This window comes from Mus caroli, unplaced genomic scaffold (genome assembly GCF_978045245.1).
Source record: "Mus caroli unplaced genomic scaffold, Mus_caroli_1 scaffold_11, whole genome shotgun sequence".
Lineage (NCBI taxonomy): Eukaryota > Metazoa > Chordata > Mammalia > Rodentia > Muridae > Mus > Mus caroli.
Window position 1 is genome coordinate 55,641,793 of NW_028227266.1, and position 14,470 is coordinate 55,656,262.

The window sequence follows — 14,470 nt, forward strand, 5'->3', positions numbered from 1 at the left end:
ATTAAAGGTGTGTTCTGAGGGCATGTCTGCATTCCAGTCAGAGGGATTAAAGTTCTGTGCTAAGGGGCTGAGCCACACTACAACTAGAAATAAGTGTTTTGTTTCCAGGAAGTAACACAATCCTGTGATCAAATACCCTGCAACACATCTGTGTGTACCACATGTATGCCATGCCTTCAGAGGCCAGAAAAGGGGTACCAGAATTTTTGGAACTTGAGTTAAAGATCATTGTGAGCTACATAGGGGTGCTGGAAATTGAACCTGGTTCTTCTAGAAAGTGCTTTTAACTGCTAAGCCAATTCTCCAGCAAGTGCTACCATGTTTTGTTTTAGGATATGGTCTAGATTTGTACCCTAGGCCGGTCTTGAACTAGTGGTCAAGCCTCATGTTTCAGCCTCCTGAATACTGGGATATAAGAGTATGCCACCTTTGGTTTACCCATATTTATACTCTGTCACCTATACATTGAAGATTTCCAAAACGTCCTCCTCAGATCCAGTAAATATACTACAACAACTCAGAATTTATATACACTTTCCTGACACCTACCAGTACATGGATATCAATGATATACAAATGTATAGCCAAGTGGAACAGATAGTTAGGGTGTAGCCTCCCCTCCCTCAGCCTTAAGGGTTCCACTGTTTACGCCTGGATGGAGCTTGCCGGCTCAATCGTTCTGCCACTCCCACTGCTGGAACCTGCCGCTTTGCTGTTCGGAGCCATACACGTGGTCACCCTGCTACTGGTCTCCAGGACTATTTGGCGGGAATTGGCCGCCCCCCTTCTCTTCCTTCATAACTGCGTGCTGATATAGTAAAATTGAGCTTTAATCAGAGTTGGTTTTGACTTGGCTCCGTTCTTTCTTCCGTCTGTTTAGTTCCTCTCTTTCAGCCCAAGCTGCCATCTCAGTTGAACCATTCATTGCGAGCTGCTGGTTGGCCTACAACAGTTTGGCGCCCGAACAGGGACCTGAAGAATGGCAGAAGGATGCTAAGAAAACGCTGTCCATATGGAGCTCCATGGGAAAGGCAAAGGGTCTTCATATCGGGCACCGGAACAACGAACAGGTACATATGCTAGCGCTAGCTTAAAATTTCGTTTTTGTAAGGTGTTGCTGAGGGTGCGGTAGGATACGAACTAAGCTTGAATCGATGCTATCCCAATGCTGGTTCTGCTTTGGTCAGCAGCGTGTTAATTCAGAACTAGAAACTGGAATCAGGTGGTCGTCCACAGCTTTTAGGAAGATGTTTCAGGCGGGAGAAGGTAGGGTTTAAAGTTATGGATCAGGCGGTTGTCCTTAGTTTTCAGGAGCTGTTTTAGGCCAGAGGAGTAAGGCTTGAAGTACAATTGGTAAGAAATTTTTTAGGTAAGATAGATAGCTGTTGCCCATGGTTCAAGGAAGAAGAAATAGTAGATTGTGAAACCTGGGAGAAAGTTGGTGAGGCCTTAAAAATCGTTCAGGCAGATAATTTTACCTTAGGCCTCTGGGCACTCGTAAATGATGCTATAAAAGATGCCACTTCTCCAGGGTTAAATCCCAGGCAGAGCTTGTGGAATCTCAGGAGGAGGGCCTATCGGAGAGGACCTCCTCAGAAAAAGATCTTCTTAACTCAAAAATTGATAAATGTGGAAACTCTGATGATGAACTGATTTCTAACAAAAATCACTCAGATAGAGGAGCTGCCCATTATTTTAATGAGAATTGGTTCTCTTGTGAATCTCCCGCTCCACCTATGGTATCCACCTCGGGAGGTGCTACTCATAGGGACACACGACTAAGCAAATTAGAGTTTGAAGTTAAGCTTCAGAGGCTGACAAATAAGCTTCGGGAACTAAAAAAGGTGTCAGAGGCGGAGAGGATTAACTCTTCTGTAGTTCACCAGGTGCCGCTAGAAAGAGCTGTGAGTCAGGCTCGTGGGAGAGGACAGAATTCGTCTAATACGCTAGCCTTTCCTGTGGTCGAGGTAGTTGATCAGCAAGATACTAGGGCCAGACATTACCAGACTTTAGATTTCAAGTTGATAAAAGAGTTAAAAACAGCCGTTGTGCAATATGACCCTTCAGCCCCATTCACTCAAGCATTATTGGACACAGTTGTGGAGTCACACTTAACTCCCTTAGATTGAAAGACTCTTTGTAAGGCTACCTACCCTGTCAGGAGGAGATTTTTTGCTTTGAGATTCTGAATGGCGAGATGCCAGTAAGAAAACTGCCGCTTTAAATGCTCAGGCTGGTAATTTAGACTGGGATAGCAACATGCTTTTAGGAGAGGGTCCATATGAGGGACAGACAAATCAGATTGATTTTCCCGTTGCAGTGTACATGCAAATTACGACAGCTGCACGCCGTGCTTGGGGACGGTTGCCAGTCAAAGGAGATATTGGTGGAAGTTTAGCTAGCATTCAGCAGAACCATATCAGAACTTTGTGGACAAACTATTGATTTCAGCTAGTAGAATCCTTGGAAGTTCAGACACGGAAAGTCCTTTCGTTATGCAATTGGCTTATGAGAATGCTAACGCAATGTGCCGAGCTGCGATTCAACCGCATAAAGGACAGACAGATTTGGCGAGGTATGTCTGTCTTTGCGCAGACATTGGGCCTTCCTGCGAGATCTCGCAGGGAACCCATGTGCAAGCAATGTTCTTGCGAAAACAAGAGAATAATGCATGCTTTTGAAAGACCCACAACGTGAGGACTCCCTCACGTTCTGACTCAGGAGAGGCGACACCCCAAAATCACCCACAAGAAACGATCTTGCTGCAACTGCAAGAGGATTTTTATTCGAGAGCGTTCTCGGGCCCATGGTCATACACCACGCAGGGGTAGAGGACCATGGCGTCCCGAGTAGCTGAGTAAGGGGGTATTTAAAGGAAGAAACCACAATTCATGGAGGTGGGGAGGGTGTTGTTGGAAAATACCAAAAATACCAGTTAAGAGTCACAAGGAAGTATAAAGTCACAAGTGTCAGGTTATCTCTCAAGACAGTTTCTAAGAGCCCCTAACAATCTAAGAGCCCCTAAAGATAGCACATTTGCATTGCAGGTTCCAGTAATGGTCAGGGTGCCATTCTTTGAATTGAACCCAGGAAGCGGGTAGGTGGAGGAATGTCGCTATCTGTTTTATGACCAGCACCTGGAGCACTAAGCCACAAAGGCTACACTCCCAAGCCTGGGCCCAAAAGCCTTGAATTTTGTTTTTACTTTGCTATACTTTTTTAATACTTCTTCATTCCCCACTTCTACTTGTTAATAGTTCTAATCTTAGAACTAGACACTATCTTTTCCCTGACATAGTTGATCCTTTAGGGCATGGTACTGTTATCTCAAAACTAAAAGCCACACTGCATTAATTCTTGTTTTAATAAAGGTGACTTGCCTATTTAACACACATGGACCTATAATTAAAAGCAGAAGCAAAATCAAAAGGGGTCTCATAAAGGTAGAAAGTAGGGTGGTCAAGAGTACAAGATAAGGGCCTTTCCACCCGAGTCTCAAGGTTTTCTGCGTGGAGACGTCTAGCAGGTCTTCTGGAGCAGGCCTTCTGGAGCTGCTTTTTCACTCGCTGTCTCACTCACTGGAGCACCTTGAGCCTAGAGAACAAAGGCTGGGAAAGCAGCATGTCAGCACTATGTACAGAGGCTATTTTTACCAGTGGAGGGGGCCCCCTATAGAGTAATTCATAAGGGGGTCAGTCTAAACTGTTCAGGGGTGTTTCTAACTCTGAAGAACAAAGGGTAGGAGAGGAGAGCTATCCAATCATTAGCGCCAGTCTCTGCTGTCAATTTGGTAGACCAGAGCCTGGCATTAGATTTTCAAGCTCTCCTTACCTTCAGCCATGTCGCAGTCGCAACTGGGGCGAGTCAAAAGGAATCCCATGTCAATCTCATTTTGTAGCTGTGTAGACCGCCGTTGGCTTCCGGGCCATTTTTCTAGCCTCTAACAGAATTCTCTTTTGCTCTTCGGTTGTTAAGAGCATCTGCAACAGCTGTTGACAATCATCTCAAGTAGGCTGATGAGAGAACATAAGGAACTCTACAAACCCTGTGAGGCGTTGGGGATCCTGAGAAAGGGGGTGGTTAGTTCTCCAGTTATAAATACCAGCAGAGGAAAATGACCAGTACTGAAGGGTTAAAGTTTGGGCGGGTCCACCAGAGTCCACCTGGACTCTGTGCTCTGCAGTTCCATGTACCCGCAGCGGTCAGCCTCTTGACACCCCGAGGGGTTTAGGGTTCCCTCAGCAGCTGGGGTTGAGGCTGTGGATAAGGGGAAGGTTGTGGACTAGGCCACTCAGGAGGCTTCATACAACCACAATTTTGAGAAGCAAAACCAAATTTTAAACAATCTATTTTTTCTTTAAAAATGAACTCCAAAAACATTACTTGCTACAAATTTTGGTGGCCTGTTCCTGCACACAAACACAAGAAGGTGTAGCTGCCAATATTTCAAAAAGACACTACCCTAAATCTTATCTTTTATAAATTGGATTTCTAGGATAAGAATTACATAGAATATTACTCAATTTAGGCGTATCTTTAGAGACCTGTTCCCATGGGTTGTCTCATGCTGCATGTTGTAGTTCTAAATTACTCTAACCCAGAGTTAACAGTTTTAAGTCAACTTTTTGTTGCCAATGTTACAAATTTTTAATCATAACTAATAACTTATGAGCCACTAATCTATAACCAAGACATATAAAACATATTTATACTTTTGAAACTGTACAAAAATGAAATGGCTGCATACATTTGCTCATTTAAACCAAACAAAATTCTTAATTTTTCTAGCTTTAATTTCAAGAGAGGAGCACCTTGTCACCTGATGAATCTAATTATCACAAGCACAGAGATTTCTGTAGAACTTGAGAAGCTGCTGGTCCCTATAAGAGCAGCATTTATAATCAGCTCCTAGCAGGACTTCTCTAGCCACACTAGATTCCTAACTACAGGTGCAGGGCTCCAAAGACCAATTAATACTGTTTATTTTATTTTATTTTATTTTATTCTATTTTATTTTTTTACCAAATTATCCCCAGATAGTCGGAGATTACTGCTTTTTTCAAAACCCATTCTCTCACATCTCAGGTGTAAACTATCTCTAGTCAGGGTATAAAGCACCTATGAGAATTACCTTTGCTTTTCTAGATTTTCACATAGCTCTAAACACATACACAAAAACACATAAAACAGAAACCAACAGATCCAGACACATTCGACCCTTTTTTGTCCTCCACAAGCAGGCAAAAGAATTAGACGATTTTGGAGGGGGAAGCTTCCGCTTCAACAGAACTCGGTCCCTCTGACCGATCCGGAGACGGCCAGGCGTCCCTGGCTCTCCTTACCTCCCAGGGCGTCCCCCGGGGCCACAGCCTGTGGTCCTCCTAGCACGTCTGCCGACCACAGTCCTCCAGTCCTTACGGCCCAAAAGGACAGCTGCAAATACCGACCGCGCGCGCATTTCAGACCCCATCACCCCATCGTCTACAAACACCAGCATCCATTTCTACCTAGACGACCAAAACCAGAGAAGCACACTTGTTCCTCACTCTGCCAGGTGTAAAACCAAGGCACGAGGTGGGACTCGAGTTTAGATCATTTTAAAAGTAATTGTCCTAAGAACAAGGGTGCCGAGGTTAGACAAACAGGCCGTGCCCCAAGAATTTGTCCTCGGTGCGGGAAGGGCCGCCACTGGGCAAGAAAATATAAGTCTAAACCAGGAGTTTTGAGCCTCCCGGTGCCGGGAAATAAGGAAAGGGGTCAGTCCCAGGCCCCGAGTTACTCAAAGAAGACAGCTTATGGGGCTATAAATCTGCTACCCAGCCAACAAGATCAGTTCTTGATCTTGTCAGGTCAAACCCAGAAAATCCAAGACTGGACCTCTATTCCACCATCCACGCAGTATTAACCCCAGAAGTGGGAGTCCAAACTCTGCCTACCAGATCTTTGAACCGCTACCTGTAGAAACCTATGGCTTTCTCTTAGGACGAAGCAGTTCTATTGTAAAAGGCCTGCAGATTTATCCAGGTGTTATAAATAATGATTATGAGGGAGAAATTAAAAGCATAGCCACTTCCCCTCATGGTGTTATAACTATATCCACTAATCAAAAAATTGCTCAACTTACTTTGATCCCTTTACGCCAGTCACTGTATAAATTCTTTAAAAATGAGAGAGGACAAAATAACTTTGACTCCTCTGGCGTAAATTGGGTGCAATCTATCACTAATCAGAGACCTAACCTTAAATTGACGCTTGATGGAAAAAGCTTTAAAGGATTAATAGATACCGGGGCGATGTAATGATTATAAGAGGGCAGGACTGGCCCTCAAACTGGCCCTTGACTGATTCCTTAACTCACCTTCAAAGAATTGGGTATGCTAGTAACCCAAAACATAGTTCCAAATTGCTAATCTGGAGAGATGGGGATGGGAAATCAGAAAAAATTCAGCCGTATGTTATGTCAAATTTGCCTGTAACTCTGTGGGGAAGAGATCTGTTGTCACAGATGGGCGTTATTATGTACAGTTCTAAAGAGATGGTGACTGAGCAGACATTCAGGCAGGGACTCCTGCCTGGTCATGGACTAATAAAGAAGGGACAGGGAATTAAGACTTTTGAAGATCTTAAACCTCACTCTAACACTAGAGGTTTAAAGTATTTTCAGTAGCGGCCACTATCTTGCCTGCATCCCATGCCGAAAAAAATTCAATGGCGTAATGATATTCCGGTGTGGGTAGATCAGTGGTCTTTACCTAAAGAGAAAATAGAGGCCATTTCTTTGCTAGTGCAGGAGCAGTTAGAAGCAAGACATTTGGTGGAACCTCATTCTCCCTGGAATACACCCATTTTCATTATCAGGAAAAAATCGGGTAAATGGAGACTGTTAAAAGATTTAAGAAAAGTTAATGAAACCATGGTACTTATGGGAACTTTACAACCGGGGCTCCCCTCCCCAGTAGCCATTCCTAAGGGATATTATAAGATTGTTATAGATTTGAAAGATTGTTTCTTTACCATCCCTTTGCATCCAAAGGACTGTGAAAGATTTGCTTTTAGTGTTCCTTCTGTAAATTTCAAGGAACTCATGAAAAGATATCAATGGACAGTTCTCCCCCAGGGGATGGCTAATAGACCCACCTTATGCCAAAGGTTTGTGGCACAAGCCATTCAGCCTGTTAGGCAACAATGGCCAAATATTTACATCATTCATTTCACAGATGATGTCTTGATGGCAGAAAAGGACCCCCAAAATTTGCTTTTGTGTTACAAAGTCTTACAAAAAGCCTTAGCTGATAAGGGATTGCAAATTGCTTCTAAAAAGATACAAACTCAGGATCCTTATAATTATTTGGGTTTTAGACTCACTGATCAAGCTGTTTTTCCTCAGAAGATTGTTATTCATAGAGATAACTTGAGGACCTTAAATGATTTTCAAAAATTGTTAGGTGATATTAATTGGCTTCGCCCCTATTTAAAGCTTACTACAGGGGAGTTGAAACCCTTATTTGATATTCTTAAAGGGAGTTCTGATCCCCCTTCCCCTAGATCCCTAACCTCAGAAGGATTGCTGGCCTTACAGCTAGTAGAAAAAGCTATTAAAGAGCAATTTGTCACTTATATAGATTACTCCTTGTAAGGAGCCGCCTTCACATTTGCCATTACAAGATGGCGCTGATGGCACTGACACCCGTGTTCTAAGTAGTAAACAAGCAAGCTGCGCATGTGCCGGGGTAGCTTTCCACGCCATGTGCTCTGCCTTTCCCGTGACGACAACTCTGCCTGATGGGCTGCAGCCAATCAGGGAGTGACACGTCCGAGGCGGAGGACAGTCCTCCATAAAAGGGAGGGGGCTCCGCCATCTCTCTCTGGAGCTCTCTCTCTGGCTCTCTTCTCCACTGGCTCCTGATGGGGTAAGCAATAAAGTTTGTGCTGCAGAAGATTCCGGTTGCCCTGAGTGTGTTCTTACCAGGGGAACAAAAGCGCGGGCAATAAATGGTGCCGGAACCCGCGAGCTACTGCATCACGGGGAAGGAGCGGTTAATGAAGTGTTCCCGGAAACAGACTGTTGAGAAGGATCCAGTGTGGATTCAGAACTCATCAGCTGGAGAACTGTGGTTAATGAAGTGTTCCCGGAAACAGACTGTTGAGAAGGATCCAGTGTGGATTCAGAACTCATCAGCTGGGGAACTGTGGTTAATGAAGTGTTCCCGGAAACAGACTGTTGAGAAGGATCCGGCGTAGATTCAGAACTCTTCAGCTGGGGGACGGATGCGCATTCGTTACAGCTTTACAAGGTATGTCTGGTCTTGAACTTTCTCTAGTGTTAAAAGCCCTTTTATTTCTTTTCACATGTCAACAAGTGGTTAAGGCAGGGTGGAGAATTCTGGACAAAGTTCAAGACAGTCTATCAGAAGTAAAGCGGGGAGAGAGAGCAGGAAAAAAGAGAAAGCATGGCGCGCGAAATAAGTATACAGGCCTTTCCACGGGTCTTGAACCCGAGGAAAAGTTAATGTCAGGGAAGAATACCTGGGGAGAGACTAGAAGGAAAGAGGAGAAAAAACAAAGGAAAAAAGAAAAGTTAATGTCAGGGAAAAATACCTGGGGAGAGATTAGAAGGAAAGAGGAGAAAAGAGATGAGTTTAAAGAGCCAGTTCTTAGTAGCTGTGAATCAGATGAAAAAATTAGCCCTTCTGAGAAAACAGACTTGGAGGAGGGAGCAGCTCGTTATGAGAGAGAAATTCGAGCTTTTAAGTCAAGAAAAAAGCCAAAAGCGGCTGGCAAAGGCCAGCTTGCTGCTTGGCCTCAGGGCAGTCGGCTTCAGGGTCATAGTGCACCTCCGCCCTATGCGGAGCCCCCGCCCTGCGTAGTACATCAGCCCTGCGCAGAGAGGCAGTGCGCAGACTCGTTCATTCCAAGAGAGGAACAAAGGAAGATGCAACAGGCATTTCTGGTCTTTGAAGGAGCCGAGGGTGGGCGTGTTCACGCTCCGGTTAAAGAGCTTGCCGAATCGGTCCGTAAATATGGAGCCAATGCTAATTTTACTTTGGTGCAGTTAGATAGACTTGCCGGCATGGCACTAACTCCTGCCGACTGGCAAATGATTGCAAAAGCCGCTCTCCCCAATGCGGGCAAATATACGGAATGGAGAGCTCTATGGCAAGAGGCTGCACAAACGCAGGCCCGAGCAAACGCTGCTGCTTTGACTCCAGAGCAGAGAGATTGGACTTTTGACAGGTTCAAACCTTGGCAGCCACATCCAATGATTGGGCAGTTTTAGTTACCTCCTTTTCAGGACAAATAGATAACCATTATCCAAAACATCCAATTTTACAGTTCGCCCAAAATCAATCTGTTGTGTTTCCACAAATAACAGTAAGAAACCCACTTAAAAATGGGGTTGTGGTATATACTGATGGATCAAAAACTGGCATAGGTGTCTATGTGGCTAATGGTAAAGTAGTATCCAAACAATATAATGAAAATTCACCTCAAGTGGTAGAATGTTTAGTGGTTTTAGAAGTTTTAAAAACCTTTTTAGAACCCCTCAATTTTTTAGAAATGGCTGGAGTGATTAAGCCTTCCAGTAAAGTTGCCAATATTTTTCAGTAGATACAATTAGTTTTGTTTGCCTCTCCTTTAACTGGAGAAAAGGCCTCACATGTGCTTCAACATTGCCTTAAGGCATGGAGTGCTTGGGGAAAACCCAAACTACTTAAGACTGATAATGGACCAGCTTATACATCTCAAAAATTCCAACAGTTCTGCCGTCAGATGGACGTGACCCACCTGACTGGACTTCCATCTAATAAAACAGAAAGGGGGAGTCGAGGAGGCTCTACCCCGAGTACCAAGAGTGTCTGTGTCTACAGCACTTTTTACACTCAATTTTTTAAATCTTGATTCTCATGGCCATACCGCGGCTGAACGACATTGTTCAGAGCCAGATAGGCCCAAAGAGATGGTTAAATGGAAAGATGTTTTAAATAACAAATGGAAAGGCCCGGATCCTATTTTGATAAGATCCAGGGGAGCTGTTTGTGTTTTTCCACAGAATGAAGACAACCCATTTTGGATACTAGAAAGACTCACCCGAAAAATCCAGACTGACCAAGGGAATACTGATGTCCCTCGTCTTGGTGATGTCCAGTGCGACAACAACAAAGGGAGAGCAGTGTTGGGAGATACAGAATTGGACGGCTAAATTTGAACAGACCCTTTGAAAATTGAGACTTGCCCCACGCACTTGGACCTGTCCCTGACCTAAGGACTATCTTTTCAACATTTTCCTTCTTTAAAGAATGGGTGGGGGTGGAATTATTTGGAGCTGTTCTTTGCTGTGGATTAGTGTTGCTTTTCTGATTGGTCTGTAAGCTTAAGGCCCAAACTAGGAGAGACATGGTGATTATTTCCCAGGCGCTTGCAGCACTAGAACATGGTGCTTCCCCTGATATATGGTTATCTATGCTTAAGCAATAGGTCGCTGGCCACTCAGCTCTTGCACCCCACGAGGCTAGTCTCATTGCACGGGATAGAGTGAGTGTGCTTCAGCAGCCTGAGAGAGTTGCACGGCTAAGCACTGCAGTAGAAGGGCTCTGTGGCATATATGAGCCTATTCTAGGGAGACATGTCATCTTTCAAGAAGGTTGAGTGTCCAAGTGTCCTTCCCCCAGGAAAAACGACACGGGAGCGGACCAAGACCCCTTTGGGTGATGAGCCTGGGAGGAGGTTTTGTGTAAAGCCCCTATTTTACACACTGGGGATTTGACCTCTATCTCCACTCTCATTAGAATGGGTGGCCTATTGCTCTTAAATAAAAGAAAAGGGGGAGATGTAAGGAGCCGCCTTCACATTTGCCATTACAAGATGGCGCTGATGGCACTGACACCCGTGTTCTAAGTAGTAAACAAGCAAGCTGCGCATGTGCCGGGGTAGCTTTCCACGCCATGTGCTCTGCCTTTCCCGTGACGACAACTCTGCCTGATGGGCTGCAGCCAATCAGGGAGTGACACGTCCGAGGCGGAGGACAGTCCTCCATAAAAGGGAGGGGGCTCCGCCATCTCTCTCTGGAGCTCTCTCTCTGGCTCTCTTCTCCACTGGCTCCTGATGGGGTAAGCAATAAAGTTTGTGCTGCAGAAGATTCCGGTTGCCCTGAGTGTGTTCTTACCAGGGGAACAAAAGCGCGGGCAATAACTCCTTGCCGCTGCATCTGTTAATTTTTAATACGACTCATGTGCCTACGGGACTGCTATGGCAAAAATTTCCTATAATGTGGATACATTCGAGGATTTCTCCCAAATGTAATATCTTGCCATATCACGAAGCAGTGGCACAGATGATTATCACTGGAAGAAGGCAGGCATTAACTTATTTTGGAAAAGAGCCAGATATCATTGTTCAGCCTTACAGCGTAAGTCAGGACACTTGGCTGAAACAACATAGTACAGATTGATTGCTTGCACAAATAGGGTTTAACGGAACTATAGACAGCCACTACCCCCAAGATAGGTTGATAAAATTTTTAAATGTACATGATGTGATATTTCCTAAAATGACTTCCTTACAGCCTTTATATAATGCTCTATTGATTTTTACTGATAGCTCCTCTAAAGGGCGAGCTGGATATCTTATTAATAATCAACAAGTTATCATAGAGACTCCTGACCTTTCGGCTCAGTTAGCCGAATTAACAGCAGTACTAAAGGCTTTTCAGTCTGTACATGAGGCTTTTAATATCTTTACTGACAGTTTATATGTTACACAATCAGTACCCTTATTGGAGACCTGTGGTACGTTTAACTTCAATACACCGTCAGGATCTTTATTTTCAAAATTGCAAAACATCATTCTCACCCAGAAAAATCCGTTTTATATCGGCCACATACGGTCTCACTCTGGTCTTCCTGGGCCTCTGGCCGAGGGTAATGATCGCATTGACAGAGCTCTAATAGGAGAAGCCTTAGTTCCAGATCCTGTTGCTTTGGCCCAACATGATCATGAAAGGTTTCATTTCTCTAGCCATACCCTAAGGCTCCGACATAAGATCACTAAGGAACAAGCGAGAATGATTGTAAAACAATGTCCTAAATGTATTACATTATCTCCAGTGCCACATTTAAGAGTCAATCCTAGAGGCCTTATGCCTAATCATATTTGACAAATGGATATAACCCATTAGTTTGGAAAACTAAAATATATACATGTTTGTATCAATACCTGTTCAGGATTTCTTTTTGCTTCTCTGCATACAGGAGAGGCTTCTAAAAACATAATTGATCATTGCCTACAAGCCTTTAATGCCATGAGATTGCCTAAACTTATTAAGATAGATAACGGGCCATCTTATTCTAGTAAAAATTTGGGGAGGAAATGTGAAGCTTCACTGGACACACCCCACCCCATCACCCATCTCTTCATGTTTTCAGCAACTTAGAAGGCCTGAGAGACTCATGGTTCAAGAGTCCGATCTAGTGGTTACCACTGTCTAGATGGTCTCTGAAGCCTTGCATTATGTGTGTGAGCCACGGTTCTTGGTCAAGTTTTTAAAACCCAATCCCTGGGTTCCTCCTTTTTCCAGGTTTTAATCATGGATTTGGTCTTCCTGGTAATCAGCCCAATCCTGATGCTATCTTTGGAACCCACCCAAGCTGCCTCCTCAGCATAAACTTAGATATCTTGGAAAGGAGATCATTGTAAGTAAAAGACACAGCTCTGGAAAGTCTAAGATTTTTGGAGCTGTGTCCCAGGAATCCAGGACAAACACATGTGTGTATGTGTGATATCAAATATATGAAATATGTATTTATATAATATTTTAATTATACCACAGATCCCATAGTTTCACTGCTCTTTTTTCCTTTACCATAACTGCTTATAGAAAAATGACTAAACTGTAGGTAGCAATAGGATTAATACAGGTGTTGCTACATAGCTCCTTAAATCTGGTTCTAAGTTGGATAAATATGCAGATCAGGCAACCATCCCACCGGAAGGCTGATAAGATACTGTGGTCACCACATCATAATTTCATATTGTCACATGCTCATACTTCTCCTCTACACCGACAGAATAAGGACCAGGAGGATGACAGAGAAAGGCCAGGAGATTCAGAAAGGGTTAAGCAACTGCCTCAGAGTTACACAGCAATACAGAGTTGGAGGCGGGTAGAATACACAAGTCTAAGCTTGCAGTCCAGCTCCCCCTACAGCAGATCGTTTCTTCCTGTGGTATCATATGCTTTATGTTGACCATATACACAGGTCCCACTCAATCCATTGTCCTCCCTGATGGCACTTCAGTCTTGGGGTTGAGCCTGAGAGAGTTCTAGCCACATTAAAGACAGAATCTGAGACCAAGGTTACATGCCCCTGGAGACAGAGCTAGAATTAAGACTCCCAGAAGTTTTAACCCAAACTCATATATTGAGCTCTGGGTCAATAGGCTTGAGGCTCTCTCCCTGCTCCTCATCCCTGGTTACTTCACTTCTCTAAGCCTTCTTTCTTGCAAAAGCTAGCGCTCACAGGCATGACTCAAAGAAGCTAGAACATGAGACATAAACACAACCACCTTATAAAGGCAGAAATAGCCCTCAGGAGAATATATGGGTGCTATGATAGCTTTGTTGTGCCAGTTTAGGTGCTTGCTTATCTTGGCGGATTATTTCTTTAACAGTCTCATGACAGAAATTAATCTTCCTTGGTTGGGAAACTCCCATGCCCCTGAGGAGTTTAGATTCATAACATCCAAGTTCGTTTGGGAGGCTCTGCTTTTAGAGGGGTCGGGAGAAAGTCTTCATTTATTAGCTTTCAAATGTCTTCAGTTCAAATAATCCTTATGCCATGGTGGCACATTTTGTACTTTCCTATCACTATGGGGAAAGAGAGCGGTAGGAAAGAAGGGAGCTGGTCAGGCTAGATGCTGGATACCTGTCTGTTTCCCATCCACTGCCCAGTATATCCTACCTGGAAGAAGTCCATCACTAGGGCATCTGCTTCTTATCAGAGCATGCTCCGGACAGAGAGCCATTCCATCTCTACCATAGGAGAACTCGTCCATTGAGCTGAGGGGTTCTGCTGGGCTGGGAAGCCCACAATTAAAGATCTAGCCAGGCCACTCTTCTGTCACTTTCCAAATCTTCATGGTAGAGTTAAGGTCGCCCAGAATGGGGAACTGGTTGTGTCTTCTTCTGTAGTGTTGTACTAGCCAGTTGTACACCCAACCTATGTGACTCTCATGAGTCATTATTTAAACATCTCTCTTCTACATGGTTACACTGTAAAGATCACGAAACTAAACAAACAGATTTCATAATCGCCGTGGCCTGAATGTAGGCGTGTCCTCACAGATCCATGTGTTGAAACCCAATTCCCAATGGGATAATGCTAAGAGATAGTGTGAGAAACTCCTTTTATTTATCAAAAGGTAGCTAGCTCACCAACAGCCAGTATTCCAATAATCTCCCTCACCTTTTAAA

At 44.1% G+C, this 14,470-nt stretch overlaps 1 long non-coding RNA gene across 1 annotated transcript; it reads right to left on the bottom strand.

Annotated features, from left to right (window-relative positions):
• Nucleotides 1-3,097: 3,097 nt before the first annotated feature.
• On the bottom strand, nt 3,098-14,197 carry LOC147002031 (uncharacterized). Its single transcript, XR_015044536.1, has 3 exons — nt 13,959-14,197; nt 3,832-4,013; nt 3,098-3,608 (listed from the first exon to the last, which is right to left on the bottom strand). It is a non-coding gene; the product is annotated as an uncharacterized LOC147002031 (long non-coding RNA).
• Between the last annotated feature and the right edge of the window lie 273 nt (nt 14,198-14,470).